The following is a 20,704-nucleotide window of genomic DNA, read 5'->3' on the forward strand; positions in this document are numbered from 1 at the left end:
GATTGTCAATAACAAACACCATGTTCAAACATAAGGGTGTCCATATGTGCACTTGGCACCAGGACACCCTAGGCCGCAGTTCCATGATCGACTTTGTAGTTGTGTCATCGGATTTGCGGTCTCATGTTTTGGACACCCAGGTGAAGAGAGGGGCGGAGCTTTCTACCGATCACTACCTGGTGGTGAGTTGGCTGCGATGGTGGGGGAGGATGCCGGACAGACCTGGCAGGCCTAAACGCATTGTGAGGGTTTGCTGGGAACGCCTGGCAGAATCTCCTGTCAGAGAGAGTTTCAATTCCCACCTCCGGAAGAACTTTGAACATGTCCCGAGGGAGGCGCTGGACATTGAGTCCGAGTGGACGATGTTCCGTACCTCTGTTGTCGAGGCGGCCGATTGGAGCTGTGGCCGCAAGGTAGTTGGTGCCTGTCGTGGCGGTAATCCTAGAACCCGTTGGTGGACACCGGCGGTGAGGGATGCCGTCAAGCTGAAGAAGGAGTCCTATCGGGTTCTTTTGGCTCATGGGACTCCTGACGCAGCAGACAGGTACCGACAGGCCAAGCGGTGTGCGGCTTCAGCGGTCGCGGAGGCAAAAACTCGGACATGGGAGGAGTTCGGTGAGGCCATGGAAAAAGACTTCCGGACGGCTTCGAAGCAATTCTGGACCACCATCCGCCGCCTCAGGAAGGGGAAGCAGTGCAGTGTCAACACCGTGTATGGTGGGTCAACACCGTGTATGGTGGGGATGGTGCTCTGTTGACCTCGACTGCGGATGTTGTGGATCGGTGGAGAGAATACTTCGAAGACCTCCTCAATCCTACCAGCACGTCTTCCTATGAGGAAGCAGGGCCTGGGGAATCTGTGGTGGGCTCTCCTATTTCTGGGGCTGAGGTACAAGCGGTAGTTAAAAAGCTCCTCGGTGGCAAGGCCCCGGGGGTGGATGAGATCCGCCCGGAGTTCCTTAAGGCTCTGGATGTTGTGGGGCTGTCTTGGTTGACAAGACTCTGCAACATCGCGTGGACATCGGGGGCGGTACCTCTGGATTGGCAGACCGGGGTGGTGGTTCCTCTCTTTAAGAAGGGGAACCGGAGGGTGTGTTCCAACTATCGTGGGATCACACTCCTCAGCCTTCCCGGTAAGGTCTATTCAGGTGTACTGGAGAGGAGGCTACGCCGGATAGTCGAACCTCGGATTCAGGAGGAACAGTGTGGTTTTCGTCCTGGTCGTGGAACTGTGGACCAGCTCTATACTCTCGGCAGGGTCCTTGAGGGTGCATGGGAGTTTGCCCAACCAGTCTACATGTGCTTTGTGGACTTGGAGAAGGCATTCGACCGTGTACCCCGGGAAGTCCTGTGGGGAGTGCTCAGAGAGTATGGGGTAACGGACTGTCTTATTGTGGCGGTTCGCTCCCTGTATAATCGGTGTCAGAGCTTGGTCCGCATTGCCGGCAGTAAGTCGGACACGTTTCCAGTGAGGGTTGGACTCCGCCAGGGCTGCCCTTTGTCACCGATTCTGTTCATAACCTTTATGGACAGAATTTCTAGGCGCAGTCAGGGCGTTGAGGGTATCTGGTTTGGTGGCTGCAGGATTAGGTCTCTGCTTTTTGCAGATGATGTGGTCCTGATGGCTTCATCTGGCCAAGATCTTCAGCTCTCACTGGATCGGTTCGCAGCCGAGTGTGAAGCGACTGGGATGGGAATCAGCACCTCCAAATCCGAGTCCATGGTTCTCGCCCGGAAAAGGGTGGAGTGCCATCTCCGAGTTGGGGAGGAGATCTTGCCCCAAGTGGAGGAGTTCAAGTACCTCGGAGTCTTGTTCACAAGTGAGGGAAGAGTGGATCGTGAGATCGACAGGCGGATCGGTGCGGCATCTTCAGTAATGCGGACGCTGTATCGATCCGTTGTGGTGAAGAAGGAGCTGAGCCAGAAGGCAAAGCTCTCGATTTACCGGTCGATCTACGTTCCCATCCTCACCTATGGTCATGAGCTTTAGGTCATGACCGAAAGGACAAGATCACGGGTACAAGCGGCCGAAATGAGTTTCCTCCGCCGGGTGGCGGGGCTCTCCCTTAGAGATAGGGTGAGAAGCTCTGTCATCCGGGGGGAGCTCAAAGTAAAGCCGCTGCTCCTCCATATCGAGAGGAGCCAGATGAGGTGGTTCGGGCATCTGGTCAGGATGCCACCCGAACGCCTCCCTCGGGAGGTGTTTCGGGCACGTCCGACCGGTAGGAGGCCACGGGGAAGACCCAGGACACGTTGGGAAGACTATGTCTCCCGGCTGGCCTGGGAACGCCTCGGGATCCCCCGGGAGGAGCTGGACGAAGTGGCTGGGGAGAGGAAAGTCTGGGCTTCCCTGCTTAGGCTGCTGCCCCCGCGACCCGACCTCGGATAAGCGGAAGAAGATGGATGGATGGATGGACCTTCAGGCGTCACGCCATTGTTGTGACGACTTTGAAACCGAAATACCGCGGTATCTATAATATTGTTACACCCCTGCTTATAATACAAGAATCATTGATTCATTCATTTTGCTTTCAATAAAAAAGGGATTCACCCTCAGACAGATAATCCAATCATCATGCAGAAGCTCAGCGTCCAGGCTAGCCGAGGTCAAGCCTACTTTCCATACACTTCCAAAGATGATGAGCGTCTGATGGGTGCATTCTAGCGCATATTTAGTCAAGGACATGTAAGCACAAAAGTGCATATCCAACACTTATTTTTTTTATATTTTAGGAGAAGCAGAGCTTCCCTTGCAGTATTAGAGCAATCGCCACTGACCTACTGTATTCCATCTCAACCGCTTAAGAAAAATATTATCACTTGACACACAATGGGAGTCCTGAAAGAAAGCACTGCAAACTAAAGATTAGAGCAAAAACTTTTGGGACTTTTGCATTAATCATCATCAAAGGATATTGTTTTAGCCATGCAGAAAAAAAGAAAACACCTTACTTAAATGATGAATAAGCCATACAGAAAAAGTGTTGCAGTAAAAGTAGTACTGGATATTGATTATATCCAGTTTTACGGCTAAGCCACAAATACTCACACCTCTATGTTTACATGGAGGACATGGAAAAGAGAGCTCTGAGCTCTTTTAAGGGAAGAACGCCAAGTTATTGGTACAGATATGTGGATGACACATGGGTGAAAATCATAAACCAAGAAGTACAAGCCTTCACCAAGCACATTAACACAGTGGACAAGTTCACACGTGAGGATGTCAAAGACAGTAAGTTGCCTTTTTTGGACTGTGATGTCCACATTGTAGAGAACAGGGGTCGCCATGTCGGAAGCTACCGAAAACCCATACATAATGATCAATACATACTTTTTGACTCACACCACCCACTAGAACACAAACTGGGCGTTATCAGAACCCTACAACACAGAACTGATAATGTTCCTACCAGCCCACAAGCCACAGACAAAGAGCATAAGCTTTTGAGGAAAGCCCTCAAAACCTGTGGTACCCCAGCTGGTTGTTTATGAAAAGTGCATCCAGTTCTAGAAGAAACAAGAACAGGGTGAATGACAAGAAAAAAAGTGACCGACACAAAAATATTGTCATTCCATATGTATCAGGTCTATCTGAGAATTTCAGAAGAATGTTTAACCAACACAACGTTCCAGTACACTTCAAGCCAGGCAACACCCTGAGACAGACACTATTGTATCGTAAAGACCGGACACTCCACACCCACAAAAACAATCGGGTGTATGGTACCCAGTGTAATGATGAATGCGCTGATTCATATATTGGGATAACAAAACAACCACTAAGCCTACGTATACACAGGAAAAATCTTCAGGCAAAACCTCAGATGTCTACCAGCACCTCAAGGAGAAACAGCATTCCTTTGAGAACAAAAATGTCCAAATTCTGGATGGTACGAAAGAGGAGTAAGGGAAGCTATCTACGCCATGGTTGAAAAAAACATTCCTGAACAGCGAATGTGGTCTACCATAGCACCTATCTCCCACATGCAACACTGTCCTTTCAACTATTCCTAAAAGACTCTGCAATTTATCCTCCAACAAATAACAGGAGTTAGAAACATTCTGGTCACAGATTCTCCTTTGTGCCATTTGTTTGCAACTGAATGGAATGCTAACGTGGGTGATTCTGACTATTTTGGGCTGATAGTGGTCAATCTACAGCGATTGTTCAGACACTCAAAACCTCAATGCTAACGGGGGAAATTTTACTTCAAAGACTGTCATTGGCATTGACAGTAGAATTGCTCGTTGGCATCTCAACTGTGTGGAGTTGGCATGTTCTCCGAGTTTTCCGGCTTCCTCCCACCTCCAAAGACATGCACCTGGGGATAAGTTGATTGGTAACACTAAATTTGTCCCTAGTGTGTGTGAATGTGTCCCCTGCACAATTAATATTACGCTTTTGAATGGCCAAGCGCAGTGCTTCAATTGTTTTCCATTACGCCCCCCTAGGGAAAAAGAAAGCATTTTGTGCACCCCAACCCCACTCTCTGCTGCAACTATAGTATACTTTGTCTATAAAATTGTTATAGGTACACCAGCATAACAATGAATCCCCGAGAAAAAATAATAACAGAACAGAGAATAACATTAACAAAATTATTCATGATTTTTTTTTTAGTCTGTAACAGAAAATAAATTCCTCAAAAAATGTAACACAAAATGCTAAACGAATTGAACATTTTGATAATAAAAAAAATTAACTATATAAACCTAATAAATAATAGATACAGTACATTCAAAATGAGCAGCAACATTAACTTAGTATATAAAATACTTTAACCTACACAACAAAAATTAATAAAACAATTGTTAAATCAAAATGAGGAAATCAGAAATGATGGGTACAAAGAGCACAATTGTAGTGCACAGCTTTTCAAAGAAATCCGCCCCACTATTTGAGGCTAAAGCTTGTCCCTTTACATCGCCCAAAAACTCATGATTAATAAAGCGTCTGGGAGTGTATTGGCACATCTACATTACTTTTCTCTGCGGGGGAAATTTTTGTGACCGCAATTGGAAGGGTGTCCGCCAACACAGGTTTGATTGTATGAGACATTCCTATTGGGACTCACTTGGAGCAGGAGCACTGAAGAGCTCTTTCTGCTGTTCAAAGGCTGAAAGTTGTGTTGACTGCAGGAATATTGCTGGTTTTTTTTTAGTTTTTTACATGAAACTTTTCATTTCATTTCATTTCAACCTACTCAGGGCCTAGAGGTAGTGTCCGCCCTGAGATCGGTAGGTTGTGAGTTCAAACCCCGGCCTAGTCATACGAAAGACTATAATAATGGGACCCATTACCTCCCTGCTTGGCATTCAGCATCAAGGGTTGGAATTGGGGGTTAAATCACCAAAATGATTCCCGGGCGCGGCTACCACTGCTCCCCTCACCTCCCAGGGGTGAACAAGGGGATGGGTCAAATGCAGAGGACAAATTTCACCACATCTAGTTTGTGTGTGACAATCATTGGTACTTTAACTTTAACTTAAATTTAAAATTGGGAAATTCACTAAGCTTCCCTAACTTCAAACACGTTCTTTTTGCGGAGCCAACACATTATGATTGACTGCACTATGAGATTATGCAAAGAGGCAAATATCAATAATGAAGGAAAAGGAACAATCACATCCATTATTCAATATGTACAGTACGATGCATGTTTAAGCGTGTGCTCGCATTCCTTGTTACACCAGGTCCTGTGCCTTTTTCAACTCCACTGGGGTGCATGGCTCTGCACATGTGAAAGAGGGTATTTTAGGACTTGTGACTTCACCTTTATGTTTATTCCGGGTATGCAAGGTGGTGGCAAAAATTACTTATCAGGTGAAAAAAACAACAAATCTGTTAATAAATATGTACAAGTTGCACGCACAAATATGGTGACTAATTGAGTCCGACCTAGACCCAACTCTTTCGGTTGGGGGGGTTAGAGAGTAAGTGTACCAAACTTCAGTATAGATCAGAGTAATGGGAATTGATAAGATCTTTACGGTTCCAATTCTACTTTCGATTCTGCTTAACGATTCGGCTCCCTATTGGTTCTCTTCTCGATTCGGAGAACAAAAAGGTGAATTAGCATTAATTGTGTTTAGTTTAGCGGTAATGTGACCTTACAAAGCCGACAGTGAGGTCTTAAGAAGCACATACGCAGAATAGAAAAAAACGTCTTATAAATATTCTTCTGTAAGAATTTAACAAAATGAAACATATGTAACAATAATGTAACATTTAGTACTATTTTAAAAACATTTATGAATCCTTATCATCTCTCTAGAAAATCTACAAGTGAACTCATAAAATTTGAATACCATGCAAAGGTTTGTTTTGATTTACAACACTTTAAAAAAAAATCATATTTTTATGGTTAATTTACTCTAAATTTCTACTGTAATGTTTCTTTTTTTTTTAGATAGTTTATAAAACTGTAGAATTGAAGACATTATCTGTAAATAAACAATCTGTCTGTTATTTTAAGTAATATGCCAGTAATGACAAACTATGTATATTTTAAAAAGAATTTACAGAAAAATACCAAATTAATTATACATAGCATTTTCTGTTTTCTTAAATTACTTTCAAATTCATGTAAAATTACAGTAATGATCTTTCATTAAATATGTAGGTTGTTATATAAAAGTCTATGTCCATACTAACAATCTAACACAGGGGTGTCAAACTCAAATACAGAGCGGGCCAAAGTTTAAAACTGAACAAAGCCGCGGGCCAAGGTTGAACAAATTAACCTTTTAATAGGGACCCAAACAAGTTTTGCATTGAATATTGAACTAGCAAGGCTTATATAACTTTATAGTGACATGCAAAATCGAGTTTCAAATAATAATAATAAAAATTGAAAAATATCAATGGCATATCAAATACAATTTAAATAAAAATCGAATGCCTCTTTTCTATTTGCAGCCTTCTGAGGTAAATATCAACATTAACTTTTTCCACAGGCTAATAAATTTGAAAATAAAATAAAAATGAATAAAACAACCATTCAGGACTTTAAACTGCTCAGTTTGCAACACACTGATCTAATCTGATGTGCCCAAGCCAGATACCTGGCATCTTTTCTTGGATGCTAGTTCATTAATGTCGGGGCTCAGGCTTTGAGCTGAGGCAACCTTCATTATCGAACGTAGGTGTTCATCAGTCATTATATCTCGTCCACCCGGACCACAGTCTTGGGGGCGTGCCTTAAATGCACTGCCTTTAACGTACTCTACAAGCTATCGTCACGTCAGCTTTTCATCCATTCTAACATCGTTCAGACCCAGTCACAAGATATGTGCAGCTTCTGTACGCACACACGAGTGAATGCAACGCATACTTCATCAACAGCGATACAGGTTACACTGAGGGTGCCAGTATAAAAAAACGTTAACACTGTTAGAAATATACGCCACACTGTGAATCCACACCAAACAAGAATGACAAAACACATTTCGGGAGAACAACCGCACCGTAACACAACATAAACACAACAGAACAAATACCCAGAATCCTTTGCAGAACTAACTTTTCCGGGACGCTACAAAATACACCCCCGCTACCACCAAACCTCCCCCCCCCCACACACACACACCTTGTAGCGTCCCGGAAGAGTTAGTGCTGCAAAGGGTTATGGGTATTTGTCCTGTTGTGTTTATGTTGTGTTACGGTGCGGATGTTCTCCTGAAATGTGTTTGTCATTCTTGTTTGGTGTGGATTCACAGTGTGGCGTATATTTCTAACAGTGTTAAAGTTTTTTATTTGGCTACCCTGAGCGTAACCTGTATCGCTGTTGATGAAGTATGCGTTGCATTCAATTGTGTATGCGTGCAGAAGCCGCACATGTTATGTGACTCGGCCAGCACTCGTTGGACTGGCTGAAAAGCAGACGTGATGATTTTCGGGAGGGGCGCTGAAGTTTGGAAGACTCCCGAGAAGGTTGGCAAGTATTAGAATTAGCGGTGAATGCGATGTTACCGCGGCACCGTCGCAATATATAATCGGCGGGCCAGCTTTAGTGTTAATTTGATATATTTCCTCAAGGTGCAAGTGAAATTACACGGCGGGCCAAATTTGGCCCGCGGGCCAGAGTTTGACACCCATGCTGTAGAATAAAGGTATTTTTCTGCAGAACGGTTTGCATCGTCACTTTATTAAAGGTGGTTGATCTTAACAATTCAGAAAAAATCTGTAAAATAATGGTATTTTTCTGTGGAACTGCCAGCATTGTCACTTCATTAAAGGTGTTTGATTGTAATAATTTGGAAAAACTCTGTAGAATAAAGGTATTTTTCTGCAGAACGGTTTGCATCGTCACTTTATTAAAGGTGGTTGATCTTAATAATTTAGTAAAAATCTGTAAAATTACGATATTATTACGCAAAACGTTTCATGACAATTTCTGTAAATATGTTATTGATCATTATTTGGTTTACAATGTTTTACTTTAAATTTTATGGTTTTCGTTTGGCAGCCGTAGTTGCCAGTAGATGACCTTTTTTTACAGATTTTTTTTTAAAGTGAAGGTAAAACTAATATGACAGGTTCATAACATGCAACTCACAGTATTTCAAGCTTTTTGATAATTACGGCTTAAGACTTAGGAAAAGCTTGAATTGAAAATCTCCATAATTGTGGGTTTTTTAAAAAACTGTAAGCCATGATGATCAAAATTATAACAATTAAAGTCTTGACATATCTCAATTTGCATGTAATAAAGTAATATCATTTACTTGTTTCTCATTTGAAGTTGAATTGCTGACATGACTTTTACAAAATATTTACATTTCATGAGTTTCATTCATTCACCTACCAAAAGTCAGGAGCACTGTGGCAAATGGGTTTAAGCATTTGACTACGGTCTTAGTCACTGCTCGGTGAACTTTGTCTATTCTACTCTGAGTCATTGCACTCTTCCCTGCCGTGGAGAAAGGAGAGAGGTATTGTAGATGTGACATGGAGCGAGTACTTACTGCACTCCTCGTAGCCAGTCAGAATCTGTCTCTGTCATCATGCTCATCGAAATGAGAAGGCATTATTTCATTTTAACATTTAAAAGCACTAACATTATAGGTGGTATTAGTACCTTGTATTTATTCGAGATGACTGCTGCTTGGATGAGATCCGCACAGCTCAAAAACACAACATTAATTTATAGTTATTGCTTGCTATAGGTTTAAATGTTTCAGCATATTGCTTGTATGTCCTCCTCTTGATAAAATAGCAACCTTGCAGTAATTACAAGTAGCACTGTTGCAATCTTTTCTTGTAAAATGTAGCCAAACTTTAGAGTGTTTACGTGGCACTGGCGCCATGTTGCTGTCTGACGTACCTGCACACATTGTGTAATGACGTCATTCCTTTCCATAGGAATCGTTAAAGAAATTGTTTGAAAAAATGGCAAGCTGTCACGTTTTGGTCGCATCTTTATGCGGGGTCGTTCTTCCAGGAATGCAGACGGACCACTCCGGACAAAGCGTTCAGGTAAAAACATGATTTATTCTAAAAATAACGAGAAGTACCAAAAAACAGAACAATCAAAAGGAAAAAAGTGCCGATCGCACTGGATGCTAAACTAACACTTAGCATAAACTATGGACGAGAAAAACTTACTAACTGTAGCATGAACAAACAAGACTTACGTAGCAAACAACTAGAGACAAGGCAAAACTCACATAACAGGTGCTTGTAGCAAATAATGACGCCAGGCTGACTGACCGGCAAAGGCAGGCTTAAATAATGCCTCTGATTAGTGCTCGGGTAGCAGGTGAGCGGCCGAACACTAATCAGAGACAGGTGAAAATAATGAGCAACCATGGCAACCAAAACAAACTCAGGAGGTGCACAAACAGGAACTAAGGAGTCCAAAACTAACAGAAAAGCACAAAAACATGATCAGAACCAAGGATCATGACACAAGCAATTCCATGCAATTGATACACTGTGAACGGGTTCTGAACAAGAATGTGTTTTCAAATTCTATCCCTAAATTACACTATGCAAACATACCAGACTCTTACAATTTTAACGGCCAAGTATTTTGCCTGAAGTTACAACAACATGGATGGGTCACTGTGAGTGATCTCTAGAATGTGATTTTGCAATGCATTGTGGGGTCATTATGGCCATTTTTGCGTTATGTCTATGGATGTTCTCATTCATCCAGGTCATTATAATCTTGCGTTTAATGTGAGAGGGACAAAAAAACTGGATTGTACAAAATAATAAATCAAGGGACCGTACCGAGACAAACTGGACACTGTTCCAAAGGTTCGTCCATTGGAAAGAATCAGTACACTTGATGGAATTGATCCATATGCGCACGTTCAATGGAGAAGAGATTTAAGTAAGCTGCAGTCATTGTCCGGAGCCGAACTTGTCCTATATCTCGTCAACGGAATCAGTAAAGGCTCATGGACAAACCAACTTTGGGTGGGTGCAATTTTCCATCTGAAAGAAAAGACCGCTGTCACTTCAGAGGTAAGTCAACAAAACTTGTCACCCACAGTGTGGTGTCTTCTAGACAAATTTGTTTCCAACTGAATATATTCTAAACATGGAATCCGATGTACATTAATGTGGGAAATATGTAAGGTCTTCTCAGTTATTCATCTATGAATAGGGGCATTTTTACAACTCGTTTCTAAAATGGAGTGAGGGTGCCCAGTCTGGGTGGGTTTCATTAATTTCATATGCCGGTTTCCCTGAAAAAAAAAGCCCATTATTACTTTTAAAATACTTTGACCAGGGTGCTGCTTCTTTGAAAATAATATGTATTAATTGTTTTGCTTATCCATGACTAAAAGTAAACAGACAACATGTTTTTTTTCCAAAAATACTTTACGTTGTTTTGAGCCCGCAGCCTCCTAAATGCTACTTGTGAAACAGAATAAAACATGCTATATTCAAACTGAAAATGCATTGAACACACCAACATGGGCCAGGTAATGCCATTAAATAGGATGTTTGGTCATCTCACAGGTGCTATGCTGGCCATTTGCCGTCTCTTTGTTAGCTCACTAACACAAGTTCCTTAGATTTCCTTCCATGCTGGAAATGAGAAAAATCTCACCAAATCGTTTTTTTTTCCTGTCGCAATTATGTAAACGATTGTGGCAGTTAATAATGCAGCACGTTTGCGCCATGTTTTGAACTTGGTAAAGAAAATAAGAAAACTTCTTGCATTCAGGGGTGTAAATAAGCTTTTCAGATTTCATCAAAACCCATAATGCATTGCCTTTACGTTATACTTTCTAGCCCTATATTGTGTAAAAAATGTGCCTTGTTTTCATTCAGGGTGTTAAGCCTCGTGGAGTCTCTTCCTGCATGGCACAACCTCACAGATAAGGATAACAAAGGCACATGACAGGAAATTATTTCCCACCAAACATCCCTTTTCATTAATACTCAGTTCTTCATTTAGGTGAACTTCTTTCCGTTTTGATTCTGCATAAAACATGCTACAGTTTACAAAAAAAGAACATTTACAGAGACAAGCATTAGCTTTAGTAGAAACAGAAAAGTCACATCAGTTGTCGAGCTGTGTCTATCATGTAACACGTGCCTGCTCAAATGCAGCCATATGTAAACAGTTTGGGTAGGGCAGCTCCAACACCTTTGACCAACATAGCTAACAAGCAAAGAGTTGTAACCAAACCTGCTTTGATTACACACAAAAATGTGTTTGTAGGACCGACTTGATTTGGCTGACAAAATAGCAGTAAATAAATGGGTTATATATATAGCGCTTTTCTACTTTCAAGGTACTCAAAGCACTTTGACAGTATTTCCACATTCACCCATTCACACACACATTCACACACTGATGGCGGGAGCTGCCATGCAAGGCGCTAACCAGCAGCCATCAGGAGCAAGGGGTGAAGTGTCTTGCCCAAGGACACAACGGACGTGACTAGGATGGTAGAAGGTGGGGATTGAACCCCAGTAACCAGCAACCCTCCGATTGCTGGCACGGCCACTCTACCAACTTTGCCACGCCGTCCCAGTAACTAAATAAGGTTTCCTCTGATTGCCTCGAAAACTAGGCATTCCTGAGTGTAATACTCATGAAAGAATAATCGGGTGCACAGTCTTTATTCAAAACAAAGTTTCATGCTAAAGAAACAAAGAGAGGTTTGCTCTTGTAGTGTGAGTCAAGGACTTTCCAACTTCAATGTCTGTCATGAATCCCCCTTCAAGAGAGGCCGGTCTATGGCTATTTTTTAACAAACGTCTATAAGTCATGTTACTATAGATGGTTAGGCTTGTGATATTGACTTTAACTGCAGTAATTTATTCCACAGTAATACAATGTATTTATAGTAGTTTTTTCACCGTAGAGATGTATTTCTGAGCGAAACATGGGTCACTGTTTTATTAGGAGAATGTTTTACATGTCATTTGTTTCTATTAGTACTAGAAACCTCACCTATCCTCCTTCAAAACCGCAATAAAAGTACACCTCCAGGCAACTTTAACCCTAAACTAACACCCTCCCCGGATTGTAAATAATCAAATGTTAATAATCTAAGGTAGATACTTGTTCTTATGCTTTCTGATCTCTCTCTCTCTCTCTATCTCCACTACTTGCTGTACATATCCTACCAAGTCAGACCTACACTGTTTCAATGTTCATTTCTCTGATGATGCAATTGTTGATGCTGATTGTTGATGACAGAAGTGTTGATACCAACCAAACCTAACCCCCCCGCCCCCCTCCATATCCCACACTCCCGATTGTAAATAATGTAAATAATTCAGTGTACATACTCTGATGATTATCTTGTGTGATGACTGTATTATGATGTTAGTATATATTTGATAGTATATATCTGTATCATGAATCAATTTAAGTGGACCCCGACTTAAACAAGTTGAAAAACTTATTCGGGTGTTACCATTTAGTGGTCAATTGTACGGAATATGTACTTCACTGTGCAATCTACTAATAAAATTTTCAATCAATCAAAGTCCAAAAATGTCATTTTGACAAATTATGGCCATTTTGGGAAAGTTGATTTAAAAAAAAGGTAATTTACCATGTCTCCCACTAAAGCAACTACACTTCAATTGGAATACATGAGCAAAATATAAAAAAATGTCCCTTTGGGGCATTGGGCCTGATCTACTAAGATCCAAATAACAAGTGCTAAATAGCGTGTGGAAATTAAAAAAAAGTGTGTGTACTATCTGCGGGTGTGTTCCAGGTGATCTACTAAGACTGTGTTTACAATCGCCCTTCAATGAGGTTTCTGTGTGTATACCAGCTGTCACCATGGAGACAGTCAAACAGTCATTTCCAAGTACCAGTAATAGTACTGCAGAATTTTGGAAAGTGTCCTGATAGAACCAAAAATTACTTACTTGTTACTATTGTGTTTATGTTGTGTTACGGTGCGGATGTTCTCCAGAAATGTGTATGTCATTCTTGTTTGGTATGGGTTCACAGTGTGGCGCATATTTGTAACAGTGTGTTTATACGTGTTTATACGGCCACCTTCAGTGTGACCTGTGTGGCTGTTGATCAAGTATGTCTTGCAGTCACTTACGTGTGTGTACAGAAGACAAATACAACATGTGACTGGGTTGGCACGCTGTTTGTACAGGTTGTGGAGGTCGCTAAAGGCAGCGCCATCACGGCACACCCTTAATATTGTTGTTTGGGTGAAAATCGGCAAACATTCAAGAGAATGGTTGCCCTGAAATTCGGGTGTCTCCGGGAAAAATCGGGAGGGTTGGCAAGTATGACGCTGTCAAGCGGCATTCATAAAAAATCGCGGGCCGCACTAACATTAAATTTTCATATTAAGGTGCGGGCCGCAAAATAACGTCTCGCGGGCCGCAATTGGCCTGCGGGCCGCGTGTCTGAGACCCCTGGTCTATAGGTACAAATGTGAGTGTGAATGATTGTTTGTCTACATAGGATAGGATAGACTATTTATCCCACAATGGGGAAATTATGTGGTTGCAGTGCAGATACAAAGTCCACAATAAAATAAGGTAAAAAAAACACATGAAAACATGAGGGGAAATCTAAGAACTAAAGGAATAAAAGATAATAAAGACGCAGATGCCACTTTAGCCATGCCATTTTTCCATCAACAAAAGCGTGTGTGTGTGTGAGTGTGTGTGTGGGTGCGTGTGCGTGTATGCATGTGTGCTCTGCGATTGGCTGGTGACCAGTCTAAGGTGTACCCCATCTCTCACCCCAAGTCAGCGGGAAAAAATGGCTATATAATTTTGTCCTGTTAATTTTCGGAAGCCTGTCAATGTGCTGGTTCATTTTACGTTAGCATTAAGTTAGCAGCATGAGAGCCAACATTCATCCTGTGCAATTGTATTGCTTATTTTTAGTTTCTACCAAACTAATATTCCTCCATGATCGTCGCTGGTGGTTATGCAAATTATGTGGGGACATCATATCGGCCACACCCGTAGCTATGCCCCAACTGCCACAAGTATATTGCAATCTGGGGGAAACCCTGCCGTGATATAGATAACTTTAAAATAAAAAATAAAAATATGAAATGACATATATACACAGTAACAGTTGTGTGTACTTTATATTCTGACTCTTGGTTAAAATAAACTGTTTAAGTCTGTTGATTTGTTAACTAAAATTGATTAAATTGTAAAATAAAAAAAGAATTGAGATCAAATACTTATCCTCCAAGTGTATTTGAGGAGGCACTGTTGACTTGTGTGGGAAATTGAACACAGGGTTTCAGATCTTCTATAATACAACCTATGGCATGAGTTTGTTAATCAATGACCATTAATCATAATTCTGCTCTGGTTCCTGGAATAATGTATTTGAAATCTTTGCGCAACCCAATATGTGTAACAGTCTCAAATGATGCTCAAATATCTCATTGCCATGATCATTAGTTGTATGCTGCACCCACTCCTTCCATTGGTTTTCTTGTGTGCTTGTTTTCATTTATGCCTTAAGTCAACAATCTATGTTCAGTGGACTTGTGGTTAGAGTGTCGGCCCTGATACTGGAAGGTCATGAGTTCAAACCCTGGCCGAGTCATACCAAAGACTATAAAAATGAGACCCATTACCTCCTTGCTTGGCACTCAGCATCAAGGGTTGGAATTGGGGGTTAAATCACCAAAATGATTCCCGAGCGCAGCCACAGCTGCTGCTCACTCCTCCCCTCCCAGGGGGTGAACATGGGAATGGGTCAAATGCAGAGAATAATTTCACCACACCTAGTGTGTGTGTGACGGTCGTTGGGACTTTAACTTTAACTTTTACTTGGTTGAACAATGAATATCAGCAGCAGTGCAGTGTAACATTTTTTTAAAAGACCGTTGGTTCTGGAAATGACATGTGTGATTTTAATGGAATCTAAATATTTAGTCTATAACAGGTTCAATATGTTTGCCACTTACTGACAGGTAGAAATAAATAATCAGTAAAAATTAGGTGTCCCATTCCAAGATTTATCTGAGAGTCAGATTCGGTCATCAAAAGAGCCACATCTGGCTTCAGAGCCATAGGTTCCCTACCCCTGACCTAGCTGATAATATCTCTCCAGAATGCAAAAAAAAACACTAAGTCAGGAATCCTTGCCTCCTTGGCAGCATATAAAAAAGGTTTCTTACAATTTACAATATCACTGGATGATAAGAAATAGCTAAACATGCTACACTATATACAGTAGGAGGATATGCTAACCACAAGCTAGAGGTCTTAGACGTAAACAAAGGAGGGAGGATCGATGCAAATATGTACAGTAACAATACCAAGTATAGAACCAGTATGTGGTTGATACTACAGTAATTAGATCAATATTTTTATTATCAAAAAAATTTTCATCGTTTTTTTATTTTACTCATTCAATAAAAGTACCTGGACACCGAAGGGCTTTAAGGGCAATAAGCACAAAATTTAAATCAGAGCCAGAGTATGAAATCATTTAAATATTTATTTGATATAGCAACACCACCATCCTGTGTTTTTGTCTGATTATTATTGTGATCAAAAATGTAATCTTCCAATGATCTTGATACTTTGTAAGTATCAGTATCAGCATTGGTATGACCAGTACTGCCCGTGTAACTACTTGATATTGGATTGATACTAAATTTGTAGTATCGTCTAAAACTAATGTAAAGTATTAAAATAACAGAACAATAAATGCTTAATACATTTTACCAGAAGTGTAGATATAACCACATTAAAACAGGAAGTAACCAGTAAATTACCTGTATATATATATATATATATATATATATATATATATATATACATATATATATATACATAAAAAATATGTATATACATAAAAAATATATATATATACATAAAAAATATGTATATACATAAAAAATATATATATACATATAAAATATATATATATATATATATATATATATATATTAATATATATATATATATATATATATATATATATATATATATATATATATATATATATATATATATATATATACATGTATATACAGTATAGGCCAAAAGTTTGGACACACCTCCTCATTCAATGCGTTTTCTTTATTTTCATGACTATTTAGATTGCAGATTGTCACTGAAGGCATCAAAACTGTGCTCTGCAGATTGTCACTGAAGGCATCAAAACTGTGCTCTGCAGATTGTCACTGAAGGCATCAAAACTATGAATGAGCACATGTGGAGTTATGTACTTAAACAAAAAAAGGTGAAATAACTGAAGACGTGTTTTATATTCTAGTTTCTTCAAAATACCCCCCTTTGCTCTGATTACTGCTTTGCACACTCCTGGCATTCTCTCGATGCGCTTCAAGCACACCTATGAAGTGAAAACCATTTAAGGTGACTACCTCTTGAAGCTCATCGAGAGAATGCCAAGAGTGTGCGAAAAAGTAATCAGCGCAAAGGGTGGCTATTTTGAAGAAACTAGAATATAAAACATGTTTTCAGTTATTTCACCTTTTCTTATTAGAACACTACGCACAGGAAAACACCAAAAAACTCAAAATAAGTCACGGCGTGATGTGACAGGTGGTGACAGTACACTTGCTTTGAGACAAGAGCTATAGTGATGCATGCTTGGTTATGATTTAAATTCATATCCAACAATTGTGAGAACGACTTTTTATTGTCAATATCGGCTACTGAGTTTCATTTTGTAATAATTTCTGCTTGTGGTGAGCCTCGGGATTTTCCAATGAAAAAAAGTGCCTTGGCTAAAAAAAAGGTTGAAAAACACTGCTGTATATAACACAATAAGGTTAATGTTGTAGGTGTATACTACAGTATACCTACAGTATAACTACAATAACTACACAGATTGTCATGTATACAGTAAAATACAGATAGAGTACGTCTATGGCGGAATTAGTTAAAAACATGAAAGTAGTGTAGCTTTGGAGGGCAAAACTACAACATCACGACAGCAGGGAGCTTGTAAACATACTATATATATATATATATACATACCGTATATATATATATATATATATATATATATATATATATATATATATATATATATATATATATATATATATATATATATATATATATATATACCGTATATAGGTGTGTGTGTGTGTGTGTGTGTGTGTGTGTGTGTGTGTGTGTGTGTGTGTGTGTGTGTGTGTGTGTGTGTGTGTGTGTGTGTATATATATATATATGTATATATATATATATATATATGTTAGGGGTGTGGGGAAAAAAAATCGATTCGAATTCGAATCAGAGCAATTGAGAGGAGACACAAACACGACACAGAACAAACCAAAAGTAGTGAAACAAAAATTAATATTATCAATAACAGTATCAATATTAGTTACAATTTCAACATAGCAGTGATTAAAAATCCCTCATTGACATTATCATTAGACATTTATAAAAATTAAAAATAATGAACAATAGTGTCACAGTGGCTTTCACTTGCATCACATCTCATAAGCTTGACAACACACTGTGTCCAATATTTTCACAAAGATAAAATAAGTCATATTTTTGGTTCATTTAATAGTTAAAACAAATTTACATTATTGCAATCAGTTGATAAAACATTGTCCTTTACAATTATAAAAGCTTTTTACAAAAATCTACTACTCTGCTTGCATGGCAGCAGACTGGGGTAGATCCTGCTGAAATCCTATGTATTGAATGAATAGAGAATCGTTTTGAATCGGGAAAATATCGTTTTTGAATCGAGAATCGCGTTGAATCGAAAAACAATCGATTTTGAATCAAATCGTGACCCCAAGAATCGATATTGAATCGAATCGTGGGACACCCAAAGATTCGCAGCCCTAATATATATATATATATATATATATATATATATATATAGTTGTACATAACACAATAATGTTATGGGTGTACACTAATAACTACAATATAACTATACAGGTTGTCATGTATACAGTAAGATACAGATAAGAGTACGCCTATGGCGGAATGACTTCAAAACATGAAAGTAGTGTAGCTTTGAAGGGCAAAACTACAACATCACGACAGCAGGGAGCTTGTAAAAATACTAAAATAAAAATAATATATAAAAAATAATATATAAAAAAAGTAGTGTAGCTTTGAAAGGCAAAACTACAACATCACGACAGCAGGGAGCTTGTAAAAATACTAAAATAAAAATGAAATATAGAAAGAATATATAAAAAATAAAAAAATAAAATATATATATATATATAGTAGTACATAACACAATAATGTTGTGGGTGTACACTAATAACTACAATATAACTGTACAAGTTATCATGTATACAGTAAGATACAGATAAGAGTATGTCTATGGCGGAATGACTTCAAAACATGAAAGTAGTGTCGCTTTGAAGGGTAAAGCTACAACATCACGACAGCAGGGAGCGGCTGGGCGATATATCGATATACTCGATATATCGCGGGTTTGTCTGTGTGCAATATAGAAAATGACTATATCGTGATATTCGAGTATACGTTCTCACGCAGTTGCTTTTAGCGTGCGAGTGGTAATACGAGAGAGAGAGAAGGTGCAAATCTGGTAACAAATGAAGGAAGAATTAATTCCCCCAAAAACAGCAGGGGGTCCATCGTCTGGCGGTGGTTTGGCTTCAAGTGGGAATATGTCGAACAGACAACCGTAATTTGTCAAGTGTGGGGCAAAAGCGTTGCTACAAAAAGTAGCATTACTGCTAATATGTAGCATCATTTGAAAAGTCACCTGCTAGAGAATGAAGAGTGCTTACTCCACATGTCAACATCTCCATTCGGTGCCACACGCCCACACCATCAAAATGCCGAGGCAAACATTTAGATCAACACCGTATGTGATTTTTTTTTTGTTGTGATTTCCTTCTCTGCATGAAAGTTTAAAAGTAGCATATATTAATGCAGTATGAACAACAATGTTTCAATGTAGAGGGAACTCTCCTGAAGGAATCAATAAAGTACTATCTATCTATCTATCTCAATGTAGAGGGAACTCTCCTGAAGGAATCAATAAAGTACTATCTATCTATAGAATCATCATACTGCTGTGATTATATGCATCAAGTGTTAATTCAAGGCTAAGGCAAAATATTGAGATATATATCATGTATCGCGATATGGCCTTAAAATATCGCGATATTAAAAAAAGGCCATATCACCCAGCCCTAATATATATATATATATATATATATACATATATACATATATATATATATATATATATATATATATATATATATATATATATATATATATATATATATATATATAATAGTACATAACACACATATATATATATACATTAGTACATAACACAATAATGTTGTGGGTGTACACTAATAACTACAATATAATTATACAGGTTATCATGTATACAGTAAGATACAGATAGAGTACGTCTATGGCGGAATGACTTCAAAACATGAAAGTAGTGTAGCTTTGAAGGGCAAAACTACAACATCACGACAGCAGGGAGCTTTTAAACATACTATATATATATATATATATATATATATATATATATGTGTGTGTGTGTGTGTGTGTGTGTGTGTGTGTGTGTGTGTGTGTGTGTGTGTTTGTGTGTGTATGCATATATATATATATATATATATATATATTTATATATATATATATATATATATCATATATATATATATATATATATATATATATATATATATATATATATATATATATTAGTACATAACACAATAATGTTGTGGATGTACACTAATAACTACAATATAACTATACAGGTTATCATGTATACAATAAGATACGGAACAGTACGTTTATGGCGGAGTGAGTTAAAAACATGAAAGTAGACTAGCTTTGAAGGACAAAACTACAACATCACGACAGCAGGGAGCTTTTAAACATACTATATATATATATATATATATATATATATATATATATATGTGTGTGTGTGTGTGTGTGTGTGTTTGTGTGTGTATGCATATATATATATATATATATTATATATATATATCATATATATATATATATATATTAGTACATAACACAATAATGTTGTGGATGTACACTAATAACTACAATATAACTATACAGGTTATCATGTATACAATAAGATACGGATACAGTACGTTTATGGCGGAGTGAGTTAAAAACATGAAAGTAGACTAGCTTTGAAGGACAAAACTACAACATCACGACAGCAGGGAGCTTGTAAACAACTAAATACAGTAGTTAGTCGGTCTGAATGACTGCCAGGGAGGTAAGAAAAAGAAAAGCTTGCAAAC

At 38.9% G+C, this 20,704-nt stretch overlaps 1 protein-coding gene across 4 annotated transcripts in view; it reads right to left on the reverse strand.

Annotated features, from left to right (window-relative positions):
• The window catches only part of abcc3 (ATP-binding cassette, sub-family C (CFTR/MRP), member 3), a 107,988-nt gene that overhangs the window by 87,018 nt on the left and 266 nt on the right, over window positions 1-20,704 (reverse strand). The gene's annotated exons all lie outside the window — the stretch shown is intronic.

This window comes from Nerophis lumbriciformis, linkage group LG11 (assembly GCF_033978685.3).
Source record: "Nerophis lumbriciformis linkage group LG11, RoL_Nlum_v2.1, whole genome shotgun sequence".
In the NCBI taxonomy this organism is placed as follows: domain Eukaryota; kingdom Metazoa; phylum Chordata; class Actinopteri; order Syngnathiformes; family Syngnathidae; genus Nerophis; species Nerophis lumbriciformis.